At 41.7% G+C, this 25,103-nt stretch overlaps 1 long non-coding RNA gene across 1 annotated transcript in view; it reads right to left on the reverse strand.

Moving 5' to 3' along the window:
• Positions 1-3,881: 3,881 nt before the first annotated feature.
• Positions 3,882-25,103, reverse strand: part of LOC306833131 — a 41,457-nt gene continuing 20,235 nt past the window's right edge. Inside the window, exons 2-3 of the long non-coding RNA XR_013780304.1 lie at positions 4,183-4,324; positions 3,882-3,970 (exon numbers count right to left, since the gene is read on the reverse strand). This is a non-coding gene — a long non-coding RNA (uncharacterized lncRNA). The remainder of the gene's footprint in view (positions 3,971-4,182; positions 4,325-25,103) is intronic.

Raw genomic sequence — 25,103 nt, forward strand, 5'->3', positions numbered from 1 at the left:
AATCCCCAAGGAGAACATTAATTTTTTAAACTGCTAATACTGAGCATGCTACACACACTCATGCACAAACGAAGGAGCCTATGGAGATGCATTAATGGAGAGATGTCATGTCACAGTGAGGGGGCTGCACAACAACGCAGAGGGCCCCGAGCAGTTGGTGGTGTAGTCCCTTGCTCAAGAGCACCTTGGCCGTGCTTTGGAAGTTAACTGGCAGCTCTCCAGCAACCAGTCCCAATTTCCATGCTTACCAAGATAATCATTACACTGCTTCCTGTAAAACAGTAGTAGTAGTAAAGAAGAGAGGAAGCAATATTTTAACATAAAGCAACTTATTTTATTAGCTTTGATTTGACATCAGCTAATACCAATCCAACCCCCTTCTAGCAAATAAAATATTTGCTAGAAAGTGTGCCTTAGTTCCTATCTAACATTGCTAGGAGATATATTTCTAGCTGACTTAACATTAGCTTGGAACTTATCTTGCTGCTTTCAACACCAACAAGCGGTTATAAGGATTAAGTCACCTCTTAGCTTAGCCTAGCACACTGAATAAATTGCAAAATGCTAATGTTCGATGTGGTCTGACTGTAATTAGTAAATTATGAAACATGTTTTTACCTGACCTGAAGTTCCTTTAACTTCCACTGCCGATTGCCTTCTCAATTGCTGAATCATGGAGAAACTGACGTGATTATGGTTTATCAAACAGCTCAACTGTGTTTTCATACTTCTAACAAGCAGTATGGCACTCTTCCAGTATATTAGCTACCTAGCCTGAGCATAACATGCAATGAAAGTGGTTGCCCCCTGAATGGTCAACAGAAGAGAGGAGAAGATGTGTATTCATAATGACACATGTTAACACAGAGAACAGGTCTGTTTTAGATTCACTTTCATCATCTACTGAACAGCCAAATATAAATTCCCTTAACAACACAGACTTGCTGGCTATTTTAGTTTCAGCATCAGATTCTCCACTCTCCTGTGGCTAGTTATATTGTTTTCTCTAAACTTGTGTAAAATATTGTGAACGGGATGCATTGTTCCAACTCACTCTCCAATATGTCTGGCTCCAAAAAGACAATTGTTTTGGCTTGCTTTTAATTGCTCCATCTGTACTGCCTCCCATCGGGACATTGCTGCCTCAGATACTTTCCCACATACAGGCGGATAAGTTTCACACAGATCCAGAGCAGAACTGCAAACTGCAGCAGTGCACTTCATTAAAGCAAAGATTACACTTCAGAGGAGCCCTGCGCTTCAGCTGGCACATGCGGCTTGTGTAATCAGACGTCCCGAGCAGATGAAGCATGGTGTGGTACGCTGGAGCCGACTGCTACATTTACTTAAAGGACGTTCCCATCAGCGCTGTGTCATCTGGAATCTGTTCCTTGATACCTTTGCTCCATTCCAAACCAATTAGCACTTGATGGTCTGCATGAGGGTGGTTTCCACTTCAGTGAGAGTTCATCTAAATAGCCAATACATTTCCAGCCAGCCCATCTTTGAGTTAAAGTTGAAACTCAGTAAAACGCCAACACAAGCAGCCACATGTGAGAATAAATATGTTGTATTATGAGTTGCTGATTGTGTAATCTTCATAAATTAATCATTAACCAACGACAATTGACCATTTTGATGCCTATTTACATTTATACTTCTTTCTTTGTCATATCTAAGATACTGTAGTATCAATACATTGGACAAATTTTGTACAACAAACATTAGATACATATTAACACCAATCGATTGTGTTTCAAATAAATGGTAATCAAGCTCACATCAGGTTGTGATAATTACAGAGGGACATATTATTCTAAAAAGTTCTATGGCTAACAATCTCAAATGGTAACAGACTACTTCAATAGTCATAGTCATTGAATTACAAAGATTGATTCACAATTGTGTACATTGAGAAAACCTTAACTGAGTGTCTCCATGTCTTCTTTTAATACACTTAAACCCCTCTGTAATTCATTGAAGAGATGGCAGACAAATCCTCTGTCTTTGATTTTTCTAAATCTAAAGGTAACACAACACTTCAGAAGTCAGCCAGAAGCTTGATCCAAAGGCAACTAGATGTGGTTAAAGTTACCAGTCGCCTTTGGATCGAGCGTCAAATGTACCTTGACCTGGATGAACCTATATCGACATCTTCGGAAGTCGGCGTCAATCAAGTCTGGTGGATATCTTCAAAGGAGACAGCCTGTCCAGTACTGGAATCCTCTTTTAAGAAGTGTTTACTTTAAGACTAGCAGTATCATTTGTACCTTTAACAATAAGCAGTTACTACTTTCACTTTTTTTTCTCTTCTGTTACAAGTTTGCCTTCATCTAGTTTGCAGTTGTTTTACAAGTGTCATCAACTGTACTCAGGGATGCTTTTCTTTTTCTTGTTTTCATTTGGCCTTACTATTTATTTACCACACTAACAGAGAGAAACCAATCTTTCTCACACAAAGAATTGAGAAACATAGTTTAGCACAGAGCAAATAAAGCTGCATTTTTGCATCCCTTACCTCAAAAGGAAACCACAAAAAGGATTTCTAAATGACCCATCAAAAAAGAAATGATTATAACAGACAAAACTAGTTTCAGTTTTCATATCTTTTTAAATTTCATTTTTCGATGAGAGAACAAAAAAATGTGAACAGGAAACACAGAACACATTTACCTAACACAGAGAATCAGTATCTCCGTACATGTAGCCTTTTCAAGACTTCATCTTATAAGCGAAGGGAAGCAGCGTGACCGTACACCCAGCAGCAACAATGAATTAACTGTTTCCTTATCTGGTTTTCTTCAGAGGTGTCTAACTTTCACATCTCTAGCGGTGCATGAACACTAATTTGATACAGATATCAAAGGCTGCTGTAGAAATGACATTATTATCACCCGATTTTGACAAGATGAATGTATTATTAGTGGCAATTAATTTGTCTCTGTGTTTGTGCAGAGAGATGGATGACACTTTGATTATCATGGTGAAAAGCAATAAATTGAGCCCAACAATAAAGTCATCCCAGTTATCTTACCAATATAGACAATGTCTATAGCTCTGCGATTTAAATTATTGAAAAGAAGATGATTGGAGGATAAATGGAAGTTAAAAACATATGACGCAGATGTTTTTTTTTAATCAATATGAGTCAACTTTGTTTTTGAAACATACATTATACCACAAAGAAAAAGTGGTTAAGCTGCAATGAGGCCTTCAGCAGGGGTCAAAGACGGAAAAAAAACAAAAAAAACATTTCCATCTTGCATTCTGATTGGCTGCAGACTTACACACCCATTTGTTCTTTCAAGGGGGGGGAGCTATTTCCTCCAGGCCTTTCCCATGTAAGTACAGCACGTCTCCCATGACTTTATTTACAGTCAAAAACTCTTAAGCATGTGCATTAGCGCCGGAGATTTATCACTCAAGCCTGTTTCATTTGAGAGGCGCTGTAACTCTTCCTCTGTGCGCTCTGTAATAAGAGTGCAGAAAAATGTACTCTTGTGTAGCAGTGAGAGGAGTTTGTATGAAATCTGCACTAATCTGGGTCTGCTGATGTCTGATGTGGCAGCTGAGTGTAGAGTGATGGCGTCAGTAATTGGGAAAATAGGTCACCTGGGATATGAGGTGTTTGCAGGTGGAGTTAATGGAGGGGCTGCTTATGCTGAGGACTAATATGAATCACTGATAATGTTGGCTAAATACAGGCGGCCATGCTGTCACTTCAGTTCAAAGTGCTTGGACTGATGGGTTTACACGACTGACAGATTGAGGTCATGCCTTTAAACCAATACTCTTTATATCCTAATGGACATTTACTTCACATCTAAATCTCATGGAGGAAATGAGATGAATCCACTTACCTGCTCGCTTGTAAAAAACAATATTTAGGGGGAGAGCCGAAGCCCTGTGTGCATGTTGTGGTTAATTATTATTTCCACAGGAAATCCCTGCATCCAGCTGCGACACTCACCTTAAACACACAGACACAGAAACACACACACACACACACACACACACACACGATATTGAATGCAGCTGCATCTCCCAGAGGGGAAAGGGTAATTTGTCCAGCTCAAAAATAAGGGTCTCTCCATTTCTCTCAGCAGGATGATGAAAAACATGAAACCGTGCTGCTAATGAAAAGAACACTCAGGATGTGTATTATTATTCCATCAGTCTCACCTAGTGAGCCCTGGCCCGGCTCCACGCCAGAGGAAAGGGCCTCGGCTTTTCCATCCTTCTCCTTTCACAGCGATCTGGTGGTGCAGGCTGCCACTCGCAGATTTCCTCTTCATTCATTCCACAGGAATTTGGCTGCCATTTCCTGCGTGGAGGAGAAGGTTTGACTAACTTCGTGCAGGGCCAAGCTGGTATTTATCTAACCACACACTGGGCTTGATTCATGTGAAACAAGCACGCCCTGTAAACAGTCTCATTACTGAACTCCAACACTTCATTACTCAACGGGCCGAGTCACTGGCTTGAGAGGGAGCCTGAAATGGTGTAAAGCGCGGTTTGTACACATTTGTTTCGATACTTCGGTGAGGGGACTGATGGATTTATCTCAGACGGAACACGATCTTAACATTCGAGAGATGTGGTTAACTCTGGCTCAGAATGAGAGAATAAAGTTAAAAGGGGCCACTGCATGACTCAGCCCCCACGCTGACAACAGGATTTCACTGCACAGCTCTTCGCTCTTATTACTTGCTAGCATCATCGGTGGAAAAGACGGACTGAGGTGTGAGGATTTAGTCCTCAGAAAAGGATCCAGGATGTCTAACAAGAACTGAAACCCTTCCACCAGCACATTATACCCTTAAAACAAATCCACCCCTGCAGCAATGCTAACCTTGTGTGCTCATTTGCCTTCAGCTGGCGACGTCAACATGACAGTTTGCAATACAACAAATCAATGTAACGCAATCTAATACCTAATTTAATTTCATCGTGAGGAAAACAGACATATTCATTGCCTCCTAACCGCATTACGTTTATCACAGTGGGAATCACAAATTATTTCCTAATGTCCTCTGTCATTTAATCTCTTGCATTTGCACAACAGGAATCAAGCAGAGAATCATTGCCCCTCTAAATCTATTTGTCGCACCTTTCAAATTCACAGCTCTCCTCACTGTGGGTCACCTGTAATTTGTAATGTTAAATAAAGGGCAATTCATTTCCTGCAGGGCTGAGCACTAACCCAGACTAATACTGCATCAGGCACACATTCAAATTCATTACAGTCAAGGTGCCGGGGCTGTTTGCTTATACCCATATTCATGCTGCCGTGAATATTTCGAAGAAGGTAAGACAGTCAACACAAGCGTCCCAGCAAAAGTCTTTTTACGAGGGTACAAGGCACAGCCAATAAAAGAAAAGAAGACAGAGTGTGATAAAAATCACTGTCAACAGTCTGGCTTTGGTGACATTATTTACAACTGATTGTTTTTTTATGACCGCAATATTTGTTTCTCCGTACTTCATACACCTGCTCAACGTTAGTCAGAAGCGTAACCTTTATAATGAGCTGCTATAAATACTGTAATAGAGATACGGGCTGGACTGAAAACGCAAATAGACAAGATTAATGTCATCTGAAAAAGTTTCGTCATTGTTTTTTCTTTTTCATGCACGAATGGCTCCAATGGGTCGTAGCTTATTAGCGTTCAGAATTACAGCACTTTTTCCATGTTGGAAAATGTTTAAGTAGAAAGGCACGAGTTCTACGTTAGGCATCATTTTAAGATACTTGTACTTTACTTAAAGCTGCAGTACAGAGTTTTTGCTTGTGAAGAAACCTGACGAGTGTCTTGAAGCAAACTACATTCCTCACAGGCACTTTATAGTCATACATAGCACTTTTACTGTATCTTTTTTTTTTGACTGCAGTACTTAGCAGAAACAAAAACAGAAAATGTACATATATATAAAAAAGCCATTATATTAAGGCTAATATTGACATATATATCTTTAGATTCAAATGCATTTCAGCGCTGAAATTCCTTCAAAAAAATTCAGCTAAACTGTTGACTGTGTCTGTAAAATACAGAGAGTCGTGCTTCGTACACGTAGTCCAGTACAGAAGCACTACACCAAATCAACATCTCGTAGCAATGAGTGTCCAGTAGGATCCAGCCATACACTCCTGTTGCCGTCTGCCTGTATTCACCTGAGCTAAACAAATGGTTGTGTCAAGCTATCTCTGTTCATATACCCCTCCAGCCCAGAAAGCTCAATTTTTCAGCTGCAAGCGGCTGGCTGACTACTGAGGAGGGAGGTACGTGACCCTGATGACTTCAGTGGCACCGCAACCAAGTGTGAGACAAAATGTGATTTTGATCAAAACATAAACATGTTTCCCAGGAGCTCTCTCATCTGATGAAGGAGGAAAAAATGTAGTTGTACGAAAATATCTTCGATTTTTAGACTCAATAAATATCCTCAGATTTCAGCTGTTTGTTTTTGTTTTAATCAAACCCACGGGAAAAAACACTGGACTAAAATTAAAACGTTAATATTTGCTTTTCTCACTGAGGAAAAACGGGAACAGTTTTTTTTTTAAAGCATCCTTAAGTGCTCCTGATTTGAAACTTCTCAAACTCAGAGAGACATCGACCCTCCACTTCAGCGGGAGCGTAGGTTGTAGTTTGTAAATGCTTGAGGCCGTGCGGCAACATTCACCCGCGCCAAGTCAAACTACACTGTTGCCTGTGTTAATGTAGCATAGAAATGATTATGACAGGCTTCATCAGTCCTTCTGATCTCACAGAAAGGCTGCATTTAGAGCACAGGGCACAGTGGTTTAAAAAAAAAAAAAAAAAAAAAGTGTTCCCGTGCCTGCGGTTTTCTATTTACAGCTGACGTTTTTTCTGCCAACTATTTAAAGTTCAGGTTAAGCCAAGATGAGACAGACAAGCAGAGGTATTGAGGAGAAAGAAGCATGGTTAACAGATGAACTGAACATGTGTGTTTGTGGGAAGAACAGGAGTAACTCTTGCTTGTAATATTGATTTGTTAAAGAATGGATGGACCATGGATGCAGAATTGCTAAAAAAAAAACAACAAAAAAAACTTCCCATATGAGGTAAGATACATCATTTTTTATTGTATCTTTCTATATCACTAAAATAGGTCTGACTTATAATGTTAATACAATCTTCAAATAGTATTAGAATAGAGACACAGGATGTAGATGCAGATGTAGACATTTTATTTTATTGCATATGCTGCTGGAACCTAAATTGCCTTGAGGGAGTCATCCCAAAAGGATCAATAAAGTTCAGTCTAAGTCTAAATCTAGTGTCTCAGTGACCACACTCCCTCCTGCAGTGTTGTCAGCTGCCCAGCCAGCAGGGGGAGCAGTTTTCTCCAGGACCTCAGCTTCATTGTCATGTCCAGCCTCCTGTCTGGGCCCTCCCTCCCTCCTTCCCTCCTTCCCTCCCTGCTGCTCAGCTCCTCTGACAGCCTTAAATCACAGAAATAGACTGAGAGGAAGAGAGAAGCATCTGCATTCCAGAGGAGTTGTACACTCATCTTGAACCTTTCAAGGCGCGCATGAGAACGGGGAAATCATTTCATAGAGAACTAAAGGGGGAAGTTTTTTTTAGAAGTCTAATGGACACTGTTTTTTAAAAGTAGCTTGTGATTTTGTAAAAGAAACCTGCACATACATACGATTTCATTCATTCCATAAAAAAAGTCCATAAAAAAAGTTTAAATAAAAATACATGGGAAGATTATTTAATATATTCTGTGTGAATTAAACTTGTTATGTTACTTGTTAAAAATTGCTGCTGCACCAGGTCAAGACTTCAAATAAGGCAGCTCATTCTGGCCACAAGGTGGTGCTATAAGAGGAGATTTGGATGTGTTAAGCTCATGCTGAAAGGCTGGAATTGTATTTATGTATTTATGGTGCTCTTTTTACAGTAATGGCTGCCACATGTGACCTGATATGTGTCTGATTGGACCCATATGATGCTAAAACACTTCAACTTTATAAGCAGGTTTTTTATTCGCTTTCCGAGTACAACATTCCTTCCTGCCGTCGAGCGTCTTCACGTTAAGAACAAAGGTAGACGAGCAGCTTGGGACTCAGGATCCATGTTTGTCTGTTGAACAACAACAACATTTACTGCCTCTGAAAGCACAGGATACCCAGAGCGGAGGGAGAAAACACAGAAACGGGGCTAGGGTGGTGGTGGGTGAACAATGCAAGAGGGCGGCTGCCAGGTTTTATGGTCTGGGATCCTGCTACCAACCCCCACCAGCAACACCACCAGGTCCCTCTTCCTTCCTGTGATGTACTGTAGTTTACACTTGAGCCACCAGCGCTTTCTGAAAGCTGCAAGGTGGAACAATGAAACAATGAGAGGTGTACTGTAGGGAGAGGGGACAGAGCCGGGGTAACACTTGACGTGGTCTATAACACCTTCTCTATAGTCTTTAGAATAAGTCTCTCACCTTTAATATGAATTCAAACCTCCCTCTGCAAAGTATTCATGACATATCTTTTCATTTTTTAGATTATAATAATTAATTTGGATTTTCAAATTTGTTTCAAACCTATCCATGTATATTAGTGGATGATAGAGTCTTAAAAGTGACATTTGAAGGAAATAATTTTTTTTATTTTTTTTTAAAGAGGTTTACTATTTTTCCGAGGGGAAGATAATGACATCAGTTTAAGAACTAGAAAAGGCTTCAAATGTGCATCAATAAATCAAGCTCTTCATTAGTGGAAAATAAAATCAAGTCAGAAATTGATGTATCACCAAAAAGCCATATTTAAAAAAAAAAAAAACCCTTAAACAAATGTGATATATTTGCTATGACAAATTATGCTGGGATTTGTAGTTTTTAATTTTTTTTCAACCTGTAACAAATGCTTGAAAACACTGAGAAGGTGTAATTAATTTCATCTTTTGTTCGAAACTGTTTCAAAACATTTTTTTCCACAGAATATTTGGAACCCGAATATTTCAAGTGAAATGTGGTTTTGAATCCATTTCACACAAAAACTACCCGAAACAACATACGAGTAATTGTGCCAAATTTGCCCCTGCAGGCTATCAGTGACATCAGCTCATTTTGTCATTAAAGATAAAATCAAGGCTGACCATGGCTTTATACTCACCCTACGATGTAACACACACACACACACACACACCTACACACACAGAAGAACATGTTTGTGACAGTGCTCTAACAGCTGGACCCGTGGTCATCCATCAGCATTGGGTTTGATATTAGGGCCGGCTCCCCAGTGGGTCATTGACACAGATGACAAACCTGTCTGAGGGAGTTATAGAGCTGCCAATCTCTCCAATACGTACCTCTTACTCAACTGACAATCGCCCAATCACAGGCCAGGGGCTAAATTGAACAACCCACTTCCACTAAATTCCATGTAACGACCCGGCTTACTTCATTTTTTTTTCTAATATAAAGCTATATTTCAAGAAAAGGCACTGGCACCCAAAATCCTGTTCAAATAAGCTCAAACACGACACAAAACCAGGCACATTAACACTCCGTGTCGCTAGCAATAATAGTTGTGCTCTCCCCACAACAGCAGACAATACACAGCCACAGTCATTTACAACTCCAACTATATGACTGCAATAAAAAGCAACGGCAAATGAGCCAGTCTGGGAGCCCCAAGCCAGATGTGGAGTGAGTGGTGTGCGTAATAAGGCTTAATGAAGGGTTGGAGTTACCAAAGTGTCCAGAGAATGAGAGGGAATAAACACAACATAAACAAGTCCTAAAAATGTTACTCGCCAATCTGAAACATGTTTCATGCAACAGTTTCACACTGGATACGAGAGATTTCTCAACACGAAGTCTCGGATCAGCGAATATCTTTAGTGCATGTTGTGTAGAGTCATTTTGCCTCGTCTCTGTGCAGGTTTTTTTTTTTTTCACACAGGAGGACCACCGTGTTTTCAAGGTGACATTATCAACAATGAAAGGAGCTTTCCTGCACAGGGAGCCTCTCTGGTTTACAACTTCCTTCTTGTGGCGACAATCCCGCCAAAATATGTGTCAGGTTGTTGAACAAGAGTGATGATGTCCTGTGCAAGTGGAAAAGCTGCACTCCTGAGACTTCTTTTTTTATAACATCGAGATGAAACCAAAAGCATGTATAGAGACGTTTCTTTCAGCGCCTAAAACCGCCGTGCGTATCGTAGTTTCACCTCACAAAGCTATAGCTGTAGAGAACAAGCTCTCCCCGGCTCTCAAAGGACGCTGGACGTTTTCGTGCAACCTCTCCCGAGCCAGAGGGGAGGTCAGAGCCTCCTTCACACCGAGATAACATTTCCTTATCAGCTCCCTGTTGAAATGAAGTGTTTGATGTTTGTGTGCTGCAGAAAAGGTGGTGGCAGTAAATCAAGAGTGCAGTGAAAGTTGCAGTAACTTATTCTTTATTAACCTCTCGTTTCGGACGCACTGATGATGGTGCTCTGACAACAGGAAGCTGCACACAGGCCGGAGCGTCAGATTCATGTGAGGATGTAATATTTCTGGGCATCTTCAAAGAGCAAACGGAGAGAGGAAACAGCTGCATTGACTGTACAGCCAAAAAAAAAAAAAAAAAAAAAATCTGACTTCAGCCATGCCTTCCACTCATATTTTCATGCAGCGCTGTGCAGGCTGAGCGCTCGCAACTTAGAAAACAAAAGGATAGCATGTGTTCCTGAGTGCTCATAATGAGACAAGACAAATTAAGGAAAGGTTAAGAGACACTGCTTGAGGAGCAGAGGTCCACTCACTTAACATGATGCATCATTAAATTGTTTTCATATTGGGTGAGATTTGTTTCGTGTGACGGGAGAAGGGCTTACTGTATCAGCAAGTTAGGATTGGGCTCTGTGTGTAGGTGTTAGCGGTGCGTCGAGGCATTTTTTCTCACCGAAAAGCGTTCGTGGTTGTTGACTGCAGACTTGTGAAGTTGCTTTGAGGTTATTGCGCTTCCAAAAAAAATGGCATCAGAGACACGCTGTGGTTCTTCAGAGGCCTGTTATAAGGTCACGTTCATTCGCTTTAATCTGTCCATCTTTGAAATCCTCAATCACTCCCGTCACGTTCTAATAAACTAATTTGTTTTTTTAAGCTGCTCTCTTGAGGGAAGACAAGGATAGCATTTGTTTTGCCAAGATGAGTCACGTTTTAAAAAAAAAGGTTTTTTTATGCCTCAAATTAGAGGGCAGCAGATGGAGTCAGAAAAATGGGGGGGGGGGGCATGGGAAAGAGCTACAGATCAGGTTTGACAACCTGTTTAAAGACAACAGCATCCGTACATGGGGGCACATGCCCACATGCACTAACTACTAGACTCCCGGCAGCCTGACTCAGATTTTTAAAAGCAATGATAGAGTTCTATACTAATAAAAAAAAACACAGCAACAATAACCCGCTGCTTCATACAATGTGCCGCATCAACAACATCATACTGCTTGTTCATATTCTCCAGACACATTAATGCTTTATAAGAACCTGTAAAGGAGCAATTTAACTAGCCTCTCTGCTTTTATTAACATAGAATATAACCGGTGACATTGATTTGGGCAGCCATAAAAGCCTTTAAAAATCACTTCTTGGAGAATATGTTCAATGTGTTGTTTAGGCTTTCTTTAATGAGAGGTCTGTTGAAATGCATTTAAGGGTTCATGTTTTCTTACCTTCGTAATAAAGCATACATGAGTGGAGGTTTTAAAAATAGTGATGTTGAAACTGAATGTTGCTAACACTGGTCCAATTTTGATAGTTTGGTATCATGTCTACTACATTTCATGTTGTCATTTATTGTAAACATGAATTAGCTAAAAAGCACATTTTTAGTCACAATTAAAACACAATTTCACACAATGGTGATACACTACTTAACAATATAGACACATAGGACAAATACAAATTTACACAGTGATTTATCACACAAGCAACAAGTGAATTTAAACAAGTATTAGTAGCAACCCAGTAAACTACTTAATTTGTCTTCACTCAAAGACACTGAGGATCAGTAGCTTACTTTAGGTTTTATTACCGTGTCATTACAGAACACAGCACGCTGACCTGCTGCTGCTGTCTCACTGATCAAATACAAACGTGTCTGATCAGGCGGCTGGGTGTGAGGTGACCAATGCTGTGCCTGAGAGACAAACCAGAGCAGAGAGTCAGGCCTGTCCAGTTGGCCAGGTCAGGACATCAGGGTGAGACACGCAGCAAATGGCACACTGTCAGTCTCATGTTACCACTGGGAGATTTGGGGGGGGCGTTCCTGCAACCCACCAATTTCTGTGGGGCTCAGAAAAACACAAACACACAAAGGAGCAGCATACAGGAAGCACCCCACCGCTGCGCCGTAGCAGTGTTTAAATCGTTTCAAAATGAATAAAATGTCTTTCTCACCCTTTCCATCTCAACCACACACGCACGCACGCACGCGCCGCAAAAACACATACACAACAAAGTCGGGGTGGTTTGAGTTTGGTTTTGTGGATGTCAGACACACTGGAGTCATGTCTCCTCTGAAGTAACTTGTTCACTTACACGTGTGTACTTAAGCATATAACAAATAATAAAACGGATAAATCAAACAGTTGTACAGCCGGCTTCTGAGCGCTGCCTCTCTCCCCAACATAAACCACAGCGTGTCACTTCTGCGTAGGTCAGAGCTGAAAGGCCCGCCAGGGTTTTTAGTAGCCTTGTAAATATTAAAGTCTGCTTGTAAAGTTTCATAAAGTGCTGAAATCTCTAACAGCTAATTTCTTTCACCGTCAGTCTGCAAGACATTACAAAGCTGCTGATGTGAAATCCTGCGCAGACTGACAAGTCATCTTATTACATGTTCAAAGCGTTTAACTGTAAGGGCTGTGGTTGGTGCTCTGGCTGCCTGGTGGTGGTGTTTGTAGAGGAGGAGGTGGGTGTGTGTGTGTGTGTGGGGGGGGGGGGATCACGCCTGTGTGGACTCTGTCGCTGAGTGTTACCACTAGAGGGCAAAGCAGCTCCAAAAATCTCAAAACAGACAGGCTCTGTTGTTTGTGACTTCTGAGCTATTGCAGAGGGGGGAAAAAAAGACTGTTTGGAAGATCATTCATAAACAAGGGTGTAAATTACTGATTGCGACATGTAATATGTGAAATAAATCATTAATATAATTCATGTCTGATGTAGGAACAAGCAGATGTATTGCTCATGAAGACATTTCCATCAAACTAGCTGTAAGGGTTTTATTCTGCTGACAATCAACAATCTTTGTTTCCTTAAAGCTTCAAATCACAACAAATGTTATAGCATGTTACTCTACGTGCAGAGCAGATCTAAAAAGTCCACTTTGGATTTTTTTTTTTACAGATACCCAATATAGGTCCACCAGTGAGCAAGCTCTTAGCAAAAGTAGGAATGAAAAAACTTTTTTGTGTTAGAAACCTGGATCAGAACCAGGCTTAAGAGTTAACCAGTTAAAGACACCCGGCTCTTACACTGGACAGCACACCTTCCTGCTTCTTTTCAGTCCTTTCTTTTTTAGGGTGCCATTAGCAATTATTCTTCCTGGGTTAAAACACATACAGTGATACAAACTGCCAGAAAACTACGTCAAAAAGAGCAGCTGTGATTGAATTGAAACACACTTTAGACAGGAGAGAAAGAAAATTGCCCATTTAACAAACATTATGCAAAAAAAACAACAAAAAAACACATTATCACAGATCTTCAAAAATCATGTCAAATTTTTTTATTTCTATATACTTTCATCTTTGTCAAAGTGATATGACCGCTTTATATGAATAAAACCAGGAGAGTGCATAAAGAAAAAAAAAAGAATGGTGTATATTCTTTATAGTTGCAGGAGATCCTGAGCTGTATCATTAAGGGTTTCCTGTCATGGAGGGACGTGGCATGGCTGTAGTTTTGAGCAGGATCCACTGCTCTGCAGCTGCTCCTTTTGCCGTGCTCTGCTCCAGAGGAGAGAGCCCCCCTGCTCTGCTCCTGCCCCTGTGAGTCTGGTCCTCAGGCCCCACAGCCACCTGGGCCACAGGGAGAAGGAATGCGCTGACTTAATGATGTACCGTAAATCAGTCGAGCCACACAGAGATCCCGGCACTGCCATTGGACGGCACTGAGCTGCTGAAAAAAAGCCCAGCCCACTGTGAACCTGAGCCCCCGTACAAAAAGCATGTGGAAACCCAGTATGTGGATCCACTTACAATTAGTTTGCATGGGAACATGTTCTGCACAGCTACGCTCGCCGTTGTCCCACATCTCCAGTCACCTTTGCAGAGGTCGAGGAGGTCGAGGAGGTCTCAGCGAGGCAGGATAGAGAGCAGGAGGGTTGAAACAGAGTGCAAGGAGGACCGTACCCCCTAAAGGCTGATGGGAAACTAAGTCGGGGGGCACTGAGGGGCTGAGCGCCGAGGCAGACTGCCATAAGTGATTGCAGCTGCTGCAGAGGCCTTGAAGTTGGCTACAATAACATCCAGCCAAGACAGGCAGATGACAAGGTGTGAGGGAGGGTGTTTGTTTAAATCCTGCTGTAGGTGCCAACGCAAAAGAGAGACGCTGTGGGTGTTTACAACGACCAAGGTACATCTTAGAGCTAGTTTCATTGAGATTAAATGTGAATCAATAATCCAGGGATCATTTTTGCGTTCTTATCGAGGGGCTTTTTCCAAATCTGGAGCTTTTACTTTTATTCTGGAGGACTTTTGCTGCAATGACAGAAACATTATGGTGCAGCTGAATACACAGCGATGAATGGTATTTAATTTAAGATGTTGCACATGCAACAAATGTGCAACATTGCATGTAATATTTTCTATTGATTTGTAGTTGTCTCAATCTGTGGATTGGACAGTGGATGAAAACTCACGAGGAGTTGTTTCAACTCCTGCACAAACCTCCACTTCCCTACAGAGCATTTGTACATAGTTGTAAAATTCGCTCTGATATATTTTGTTGTTTGTTTTTTTTAAATCCGGTTTAGGAGTGCTGCTGTTTTTTGATGGTTATTTTTAAAATGTTACTCTTTTTGTATTGCTATGATTCCGAGCTTTTTCCTTCCCTCTTCTCGCTTATCCTCGATCAAGTTCAACTGAAAGGAGGAGCTCAAGAGCGCCTGCAGCAAAAGTTGGTGTTGAAAGCTGCTTTCATTTTTCTCCCCAGGACTAACTCCTCCATGCAGTGTGGGACAGGACTAATGACAGTCATGTTAATGATGTTGACACTCCCACTAGTGCCAGCCAGCGTACAGTAATGAGGGGAAGTAAATAGCAGGTAGCTGACAACGCGGCTGCTTCCGCTGCCACACAACAACTAATGATCCCTTTCACACCGCTTGAGCATACTTTGTAAAGATGACAGCACGCAGTTTAGGAGGGTAAATCCTGCCTTTCTTCACACCTTCACTCCACCTGTCAGAGGGGAACACCTCTGTTAAAACATGATACACCGTCCGTACACATCCACAGGCTCAAACAGTGGGAACAAGTGATCTAAAAAAATAAATAAATAAATAAATAAAAAATCTGATCTGCAGCCATGTGGAGGCCTAATCTTTTATTGGGGATTAGCTCTGCTTATCCTGTAAAGCCTGGCCTGTAAACACTGCAGGGTTTCAGATTGTATTACAGCTGTATCAACCCCAGTAAAAAGAACCTCTATGATCACAGAAACTGTAAACTGAGCGATCAGGAGGGGATATGCATGAAATTTGGTGGTCCAAAATTTGAAAACAGCTGACATTTTTTAAGCATACTATGTGGTGCATGGAACATCTGCATCTGGGTTTTTCACATTTAAGATATCAGTTTGCTTAAAGAAGAGGTAATATGACGCAGTGGGGAAAAAAAATACAGGAATTTCTTTTTAAAAAGGATTGCTGTAAGTCTTTGGTTTACCGTCTGTGCTGCTCTTATATATGTGAGGCCATGTGCCTGTGTGACCCTGCTCTGAACTCCAAAGTGAAAAATTCATTCACCTCAGGAGCGTCTGTACACCATGTGAAGATTGATGCATGTGGCAGAACACATGAGTAATGATGTCAACAGTCATCTATGCAGCGGCGGCCATTATTATCATCTCTAGCATGAAACGACACGCTGCCTAATCTGATCTCAAAACAACCTATCACGGCGAAACCTGGAGCACGCGCAGAATTATTCACATATTGAAATGATTCGGAGGGGTGAGATCTTCAGTATTAATGACTCCTCCAAACGAAAATGATCTCCATGTTACAGCAGCGTATATCATGTATAGAGGACATGGTGGATGTTTTGCCTAGCAGCATGTGATCTCTCATGTGATGAGCACGAACCCAAGTTGCTTGTGGCCACGCCTGAAGACACAGAGAGGAGGGAAATGCATATCTGTCCCAGCAGCTAAGGTCCTGAAAGATACACTGTGGAAAAAAAAAATGTGTTCAATATGTTAATTATTCTAGATTTAATTCATTTATTCCATCTCATAGAAACTTTTTTATCTATGCTTTTAATGTGTCATTCCATTATTTGTGTCAATAAAAAAACTGTGCCGGTTCAAACCGTGTCAGATGTCGTTCCTGCGTCGTGAACAGCTTCTGTGTTTTTGGTTTCTGTGTTTGTGTCCGACTGAGACAGACACTAACTGAGTGGGGTTGGGCTGGTTTCCATCAACACAGTGTCTGTGGAGGCACAAGGACTCCCTGACCCTCCTGTGAACCTTTAGGGGGGTTGGAGAGGCCAAAGCAGGGGCCAAAGGTCGGCATTCATGCGCATCACAAACAAGGCACCGCTTTGCCCACAGCGCAGCACAGAGAGAGGACAGTCAGCACAAGCTGCTCATATGAGCGACACTCCCATCAAGCAAAGAACTCTCATGATACATGTTGTTTATGATAACTCGCTTTTTAAGAAACTACGACTGCATGTGGAGCATGTTTAAACTTTAACTTCCTAAAAAGGCAGCAATATAAAAACAACTTCTGAATTAAAAAAAAGGACAGCACACAATGCATAGGCCATTGGAAGACGATCATTTTAAATGTTGTGATTAACAATAAAGTGAATGAACAGTAAACAGCTCGAGTAAGGGATGTAACTGCGTTTGTAACCAGAAATACAACATACAAAAGGAACATTAAAAAACAACACGTCTAATTTATGTCTTTTACATGTTTAGTTTTTTTTTCAGATTGTTGTTTTACTTACTGTAATAGTATCCTTTGAAATAGTATAGATTATAATTACACATTGATTAATGTTGGATGAAATGCAGCAGATGTGTATAATGTTATATGTTATAATGTGTGTAATGAGAACATGTTTACAAAAAGATAGTAGTTCATAGTTCTTTAATAGTTCTCTCTTACATTAGTTTTGTATATTATATGATGTGTGAACAAATGTGACTCCATACCTTACTCTTCAAACAACCACAAACTACACATCGTGCACTATAGAGGTTCTATTTCTTTCACATTTTTGTAGCATATCTTGCCCCCCCCCTGTACAAAGAATTATCACAGCATCACTAAATCACTGCGTGGCCATGTAAATGTTAAAGAGTGATCCAAACATAGCATGTGCTGGTGGGTGGTAAATTGTAATGTCAGCACAGAGCTTTGCTGAGGAAGGAGTGCAGAAATGTCCAGTTTGCCCTTGTGGTAACATGCGCACCTGCTCTGCAGTTCAGGGATCTGAAGCTTCTAACTAATCCGAAGAAGAACATCAGGCTCGACGCCATGTTTGCCGCCATGCTGAGGTGGGGGGAGGAGAGGGGGGGGGGGGGGCTGACAGTGAGGAGACAGAAGGACGCCAAAGGGATGTGTCTGCTGCGAAATGATGGGAGTGACTAGCTCAGCTTTGCCGGGCCCAGTCATATGTCCCCCCCCCCCCCCCCTCCTCATGTCCCCCCCCCCCCCCCCCCCAGGGGTCTGAGAAATGCTGAGCAGCAGGAAACCAGCACACCAGAACAGACCGGCCCAGCGGTGCACCCACTCCACAGCAACACCACAACAAATCCCACCATCACCCATGCACTTTACAAACATCTGCAACAACAAGCACAGAGGAAAACTTCCTGGCTGGTTGCTGCAGCAGATTAAATAACACAATTCATATTGTTTGCCTGTGAATTAAATCAAATGTGTTCCCAGCAAATAAAATGAAACCCACTCAGAAGAACTGTGAGGATTTTTTTCCCACCATATTTAGCCTTTACAAAACATCTTTTCCATAAGGGCTATTAAAAGCAGCTCTGGCTTGTATTACTCCCTGAACCCACTAGGGGGTTAAGCTCCCTGCACTACATATCTGCTGATGTATGCAGCAGGTCTAACTGCAACTAACCCCGATCCCCAAGACCAGACCTCCCTGTGCTCTGTTATCCAGCGGTCTAAATGAACCAGTCCACCTCCGCTAGATTATCATGATGTAAGAGTGTCCTAATTGGATTCTCCGCAGAGTAAGGACTTGTTATTGTAATACGTTATCTGTTCTCTAGATTTTCTCCCGCAGCAGCATCTGGGAGATGTTGTCATTCCAATGATAAACACCATTTTCACTTGAGCCTTTATTACTAGGCACCGTGTGCGAGAAATGGAGATAAATGAGCGCGAATCCCCGAGCTCTGATATGCTACCATAAGCTCTCACCTCCTGTATACTCCGACACTCAAGCCAGCCAGCGGCCGCGCCTCCACATGGGAGGTGCTTCGGTCTAACAAATGACCAGCAGGATTACACACTTTGAGCAGGACGGCGACTGTTTTGTGAGGAAACGCTCTTAAAGAGAAATGCATTTTCTGTTTGACTGTTTGGCCTCCCTAATCCTTATCTAAACTGTGGAGAGATTAAAACTGCCCTTGCACATTTGCAGCACAGTTCTTCACTGTACTTTAGAATATGATTGAGTTTGGCTCCATGACATGTAAATGAAAGAGGATATTCATCTTGAAGTTTAGTGTGATGAACTGATGCACTCCCAGCTTTTCATGAGCTGCATTTTACGACTGGACATTGATGCAGTGCTGTAGATATGAGGAAACATAAAGGCGCACTGTGTGACCTTCGGTGTGAGTGATTGTATTTGAATAAGTCTCACATCTGTTTTTTTCCTAGGCTTGCATTGTTGTCCTGGTTTGACTCCTGACCCAGTGCCCTCCTGACTCAAACTTCTCATGCAGACGTTTGACCGCAACACGCTGTCGGAAAACACCTCCCCGCATGCAAAATGACGACGAAAAATAATCTTTTCACATCGCGAGTCATATCGGAATCTCATAAGAGCAGCAATTTTTTTGGCCCACCTTAACCTAGTGGTGAACTCTATAGTTAATACGCAGCAGTTATTATTTTACCATCAATCAACGGCGAGGCAGGCAGGCTGCTCTCTCACCTCACAGCGCTGCCTTGCAATCTAATTGTGCCCGAGCTTCATCAGTTTCCAGAACAATCAATTCCTTCTCTAGCTTGATGCAGGCTACCGCTACACAGCTTTTTAATGTGAGCTCCATCGTCCAGGCCTTCTTAACCAGAGGAGCCAGGAGGCAGCTTTGTCAGCCTGACGGGGCCCTGGCTGCAAACCTGTGTTCAATCATGCTTTTTTTTTTTTTGGTGCTATCTCCTCTGACAGGTCGAGTCTCCTCGTGTAGCTTTTAAAAAAAAAATAAAAAATCAAGATGCGGCATGAATGTGATGAGACCCCTTGAGGAAGTGGCTGAACTTTTGAACCAGGCGTGTGTGCAGGGACATTCAGGGGCAACGTAGACAATATTAAGTGGCCTCCTGCCTCGGAGCTGTCACTAATGGGGTAAACATTGACATACGAGCGCAGTCTCAAGCAACCATTCATCTGAGCAACTTCACTAACCTTGAAGAGCGAGCAACATCCTCCTGTCTGTGACAATCCAAAACAAATAGATGATTTTCATAAACACATTTTCAAGAGGAATTTCGCTTGACTAAGATGCATGGACTCTGAAAGCACAAACTGTGTCGCTTACCAAGCAGCACTGTACCTGTTATGAGTCTATTATGATATTGCTTTTACTACAGTACAACAAGTACACACCTGTCTAATAAGAAACTCATTTGTATTTCAATAAAAAAAAAACCCACCCCTCCTGTTTCTTTTATGGATGTGCTTGTCAAAGCAGAGGTTTGTATTCATTTATTTAGCTAATTCATGCAAGAACCTCACTATAATGACACGAGATGTAATGAAGTAACCCTGTGATGTGCATCAGAACCCTAAAAATGTCGCCTTTGGGTTTTGGGACTCACAGAGTGTGGTAAACTTATTTGTTATACGTGTGTCGTTGCCACAGATGAAGACATATGGCTCTTTTAAAGCTGCTAACAATACCAATCAATAATCATGAATGTCTCAGGATTGCCATATTTCATAAATCAACTCCATTGTTCCGGGATGACAGTGATCATTCTCTGCAGAGTCGCTGTGGGAACGCATGCAAAAAAAAAAAAAAAAAAAAATCCTCATCTCAATCACATTCACAGGAAACGGAGTCCTGTCTTCATCTTACAGTCCTGTGTTAGTGGATGGACGATTTTAGACCTTAACATGAGAATCAAAACAATCCCTCACTGCACTGTAGAGGCACATGCTGAGACGAGGACACGTTTCAGATTTACATGCTTGTTACAAACATTTCCAGTTCATCTATTCAGTCTCGTTCCGTTAACCCTAACACCTACCCAACAATCCATACGTTGTTTTTGTTTAATTCAGGCTGCTTAGAGCGACTTGTCTGCATGTCGAGCAGTGACTATTTAACAGTAGATTTATGTGTAAGAGCACAGCGGGATAACCTGCTTGGCAAACTGCGCTGGTCCTCGGCCAAAGCTATCTGTAACATGCACTTTGTATTAGAGCAGCAGGTTGAGAGGGGGGAAACAAGCCAGGAATGGTGTCACAATGCATGTTTTTTTGTACAAATTGAAGGAAATGCTCACATGGACCCAAACCGACCCCAGCACTGCTGCATGAACGTTGGCGTTTCCTCTGAAATACAGCGGGCGATGACGGACGCACGCAAAATGAATAGGCCTGTCTCTAACTCGCAACACCTCGCAGACACATTCATACGCCGACAACAACAGAGACTCTTCCTCGTGCCGTAACACACAAAGCACAATTGAGAGTGATGTGTGCTGCAGTCGGGGAGAGGTTGAAGTACGTGGGAAAAAGCACAGGCACGTAGCTGCCGAGAGGCATGCGGCAGGAGAACTATCAGTCACAGGACTTGTTGCAGGGCCGTGACAGAGCAGCTAAAAATGACAATCTCATAGCAGGGATGACATTTTGTTTAAAAACGTGATGACAGAATGATCCCATGTCTCTGTAACTGTAGCTGCCGCCGGCCCAGCAGTCAGCCATTATTCTCTACTTAGCCACTGTCTGTCTTGGTGGTCACTGTGAGTGCTACTTGTAATGGGCTATGATGAGCTTGTATGACTTATGATAGGATCTCCAATGTCAGCCCATGTCATGCAAATATTTACTTCAAGCAGGAGCACTTGACTGTGCATGCACATGCTCTGATAGATGTGAATTCCCTGGTGGCGCTGCAATGATCGAACGTTTCTAAAAGGCAGCAGCCCCACTTCCTTTTTCTCCTCTCCCGGAGTCTGCGTGGCCATCAGCGCGGTGCCCGGGCACTGCCCCTGTCTTCCTCTGAGAGATCCTGTGATTGAGAGCGCCGAACATGGTGTTTACTTTGGCCGCACCTCAGAGAGAGAGAGACGCAAACGGAGGGAGGGAGAGAGAGATAAAAAAGAGGGAGGAAGAGAGGAGCAGACAATCTCAACATCTCATTGCTCAACTATATATCTGTCCTCTCCGTGGTAATTTATGCCCACATGAGCCACATCAGAAACAGGAGGCAAGAGGCCAAAAACACTCTATGATATATATGATATACTAGGCATCAAACCCAGTCGTTTTTGAAGGACTTAAGGAGTCTGTTTTATTTATTCAGCAGCATTTAACTGGAGTAATTTGAAGTGTGAAGCTTGATAAATACAAGTTGTGTCTCCTCCACAGTGAGGGAGCGGTCTAAGAGCTGAACTCTCTCTTTCATCCTCTTGCATTGCCTGTGGCTTTCTCAAGCGTCAACATTCTTCCACTTATCTTTATAGCCATTAGCGCTGTCAGCCTCCCCAGCGTCTCTGCTCAAGCTCACTTGACCAAATTCCACAAATATCTGTTGACAAGTGGGATGTCTTAAAACTTGCGCCGCAAAAAAAAAGACAGAAAAAAAAAGACAAAAAAAAACAAAAATAAGAAAAAAAACCCAAATTGAGTCGTTTGTGTTTCTTGAGTAGAAAACAATGACGAACACGATGTAGAGCTGGAAGCACAGCAGCCTTTTTTTCGCCTATCGTGCCTTTTTAGTTTGTCATTTTTCTAATATTGTATTTCTTGACATCGGTCTAGATAAAAAAGCTTAAATGAAAGATATCAGATACCTGACTCCTGTTGTGTGATAGTGTTTTCACTCCGATTATTTTATTCACTAAAATGGGATGTCAGAATCAGGAATACTTTCTTAATCCCAGGGTTACACTAATAAAGTATTTCTGATTCTGACATCCCATTTTCATAGATAATGATGTGCATTGTGTTTCCTATTTATAGGTACACCGAGCCAACACCAATGCTGTATGATACAACAACCCTACTGTCAATGAAGATGTGATTGTCAGTGTTACAGATACAACTCTATGATTATTACTAGGCCTGTGTTACTCCTCAACTATACTTCAATAATATTAATGGAGGAGAAAGGACTCTTATCTGCCTTTATTGATATGAATCAGATCGTTGTGAACATAAGATTAGAAACAACTCTCGGCACACAGCAATCTATTTTAGCAGCATTAGAAACTCCATTATCCTGAAGTATGACAATGTTGAATGAACAAATATAGTAGCTCAAGTAAAAATCAAACAAACACTATGACCATTTTTAAATGTCAGATTTATTCAGGTGTTTTCTTTTAGTACCTATGGATCCAACTGAACGTCTGTCCCTTGATGTAGTGTTTCATATCAGAGAGAGGGACGGGACTGCAAGGACCCCTCAAGGCTACACAGTGTAAACCGCACAGCTCTGAAACATCATAAACATGCTGACGTGGCCATAGTTGCTTTAAACAGAATAATGACAATCAGGATGTTACCATTGATAAATAAGACCAGTCCTTTCTTAATTAAAACCCATTTTAGAGAGTCGTTTCCAGCCCTCACTGAGTTATGAGCACTGAAGTACCAGTAGAGGTCTATAGAGGGAGTCTGGCATCACCTCTCTATGTCAGAAGGACACACACACACACACGCACAGAGAGCGGACCACACAATGATGGAACGTGAAATCCTGTCATCAACTTGTAATTACAGACTGTAACAGGCCAAATCCAACCTTTAAAGTTTAGAAATGAAAGAGGGGAAAGAGTGTCTTTTGGTTTCTGCTGCTGTGACATCTCTCATGCCTCCCCAGTGTTCACTAAATTCACTTCTAAGTGCCTCACAGCCTTTACATTTCACACGATGTTGTGTGAAGCTTTACAAGCCATTTAAGTCCAATTAAAACAAGGAGAGCGACTTGTCTTCAAAATCACCCTCTTAACCCGGCTGCCTTCAGGTTTTACTGATAGTCTAATCCCTGAGTGTAATAGAACGTGGGACAGAGAGCACGAGGATTTGGCTAATCCCCTATTAAGGACCTTCGTAATCCTCTTGAAATCCTTTGTATACACGCCAGGTTAAATACTGTAGCAACAGCAAAGGTCAAGAGGATTAACCTCAGGGAAAGTGATATGATGGCGCTTTCACAAAGAAATAGTAGTGCTGGTTCAGATGCTGAACTGCCTCAAATGGAAAAAAAAAAAAAAAGCTATAGATTTCATCACAATTATGGTTTTTTAGTGATTTCATTTATAACCACTGCATACTAAATACAAGATTGATCAATTAACGTATGTTAACTGCAGTTACAATGATGCTAATCCTAATTAGTTAGCTTCTTTATTAAAATGGAAAGAATAAAATATGAAAGCAGTGCTAACAGGGACGCAGCTCATTTAGAAAAAAAATAAACAAATAAAAAATGCACAACTACATTTTAATGTCTTGTTTTTGTTCAACAGCGTGCTTTTTCTCCCATAATCTGCTACCAGTGAGTCATCATTTTATTATAACTATTATTATTTTTTAATGCCAGTACATCACTCCCTGCGCGATGCTAAAAGTCTCGGTGAATTCCTCTGTGGACGGGAAGCGTATATGCTCCATATGCTCTCCGGCTACTGATGTCAGGGCAGAGTGATTAGGTGGAAGTGGAGTTTATGTAAGCAACGTTGAGCGCAAATCGGCCCCAGATCTCCCCGCAAGATGCTCGGGCTCACTGAGCGAGAGCTTGCAGCGCTTCACACGGAGCATTGAGAGATGTGTTATTAAGTAGACAGCCATAAAAAGCGTGTCTGGACCCATGTGGTCGACTACAAGTAATAGGGAACAGTCAAATATATATTCAAGTTTTCAATGAAAGCCTGTTGAAAGTGTAATGATGTTAAAGCGCTGTCAGGGGAGTCTCGGCCTGATGTTTTATTGGCTGTTTATTTTATTGGAGGACTAGCCATGAATCTAGGTAGCATTCAGTGATATTGCCACATTGTGGTTGAGCCCCTCAGTCTGCTTGAGAGATTTTATAGCCCAAACATTTGTTTCTCTGTTCTCCCAGCAACAAGCACCGTGTCTTTCCCAGTGCAATGGCGAAAACAGCAAACAGATGTGTGTTCAGTGCCGAGTGTGTTGCTTGAACTGTCTTTGTTACGGTGTCGCGTCAAAAGTAAAACGCAGAATCTTACGCAGTGAGAAAATACATAGACTTTCTACTTTTGCTGAATGTGTTGCAAAGCTGTTTATGAAGAAGAAATTAATGGAATAGAAATGTGCAGGACAGACAGAGTAAACACTCACTCTGGTGCACTGAGTGTAATTAATTCCACTGGAATAGCTGTGCTGAAGCCACAGCCGACATGAATTTTTTGCTCGTGTGGAAAGCTGTGAGATTGTTTACTCGTGTTTTAAAACCGCGGG

The sequence above is a fragment of the Symphodus melops genome (assembly GCF_947650265.1).
Source record: "Symphodus melops genome assembly, chromosome: 12".
NCBI lineage: Eukaryota > Metazoa > Chordata > Actinopteri > Labriformes > Labridae > Symphodus > Symphodus melops.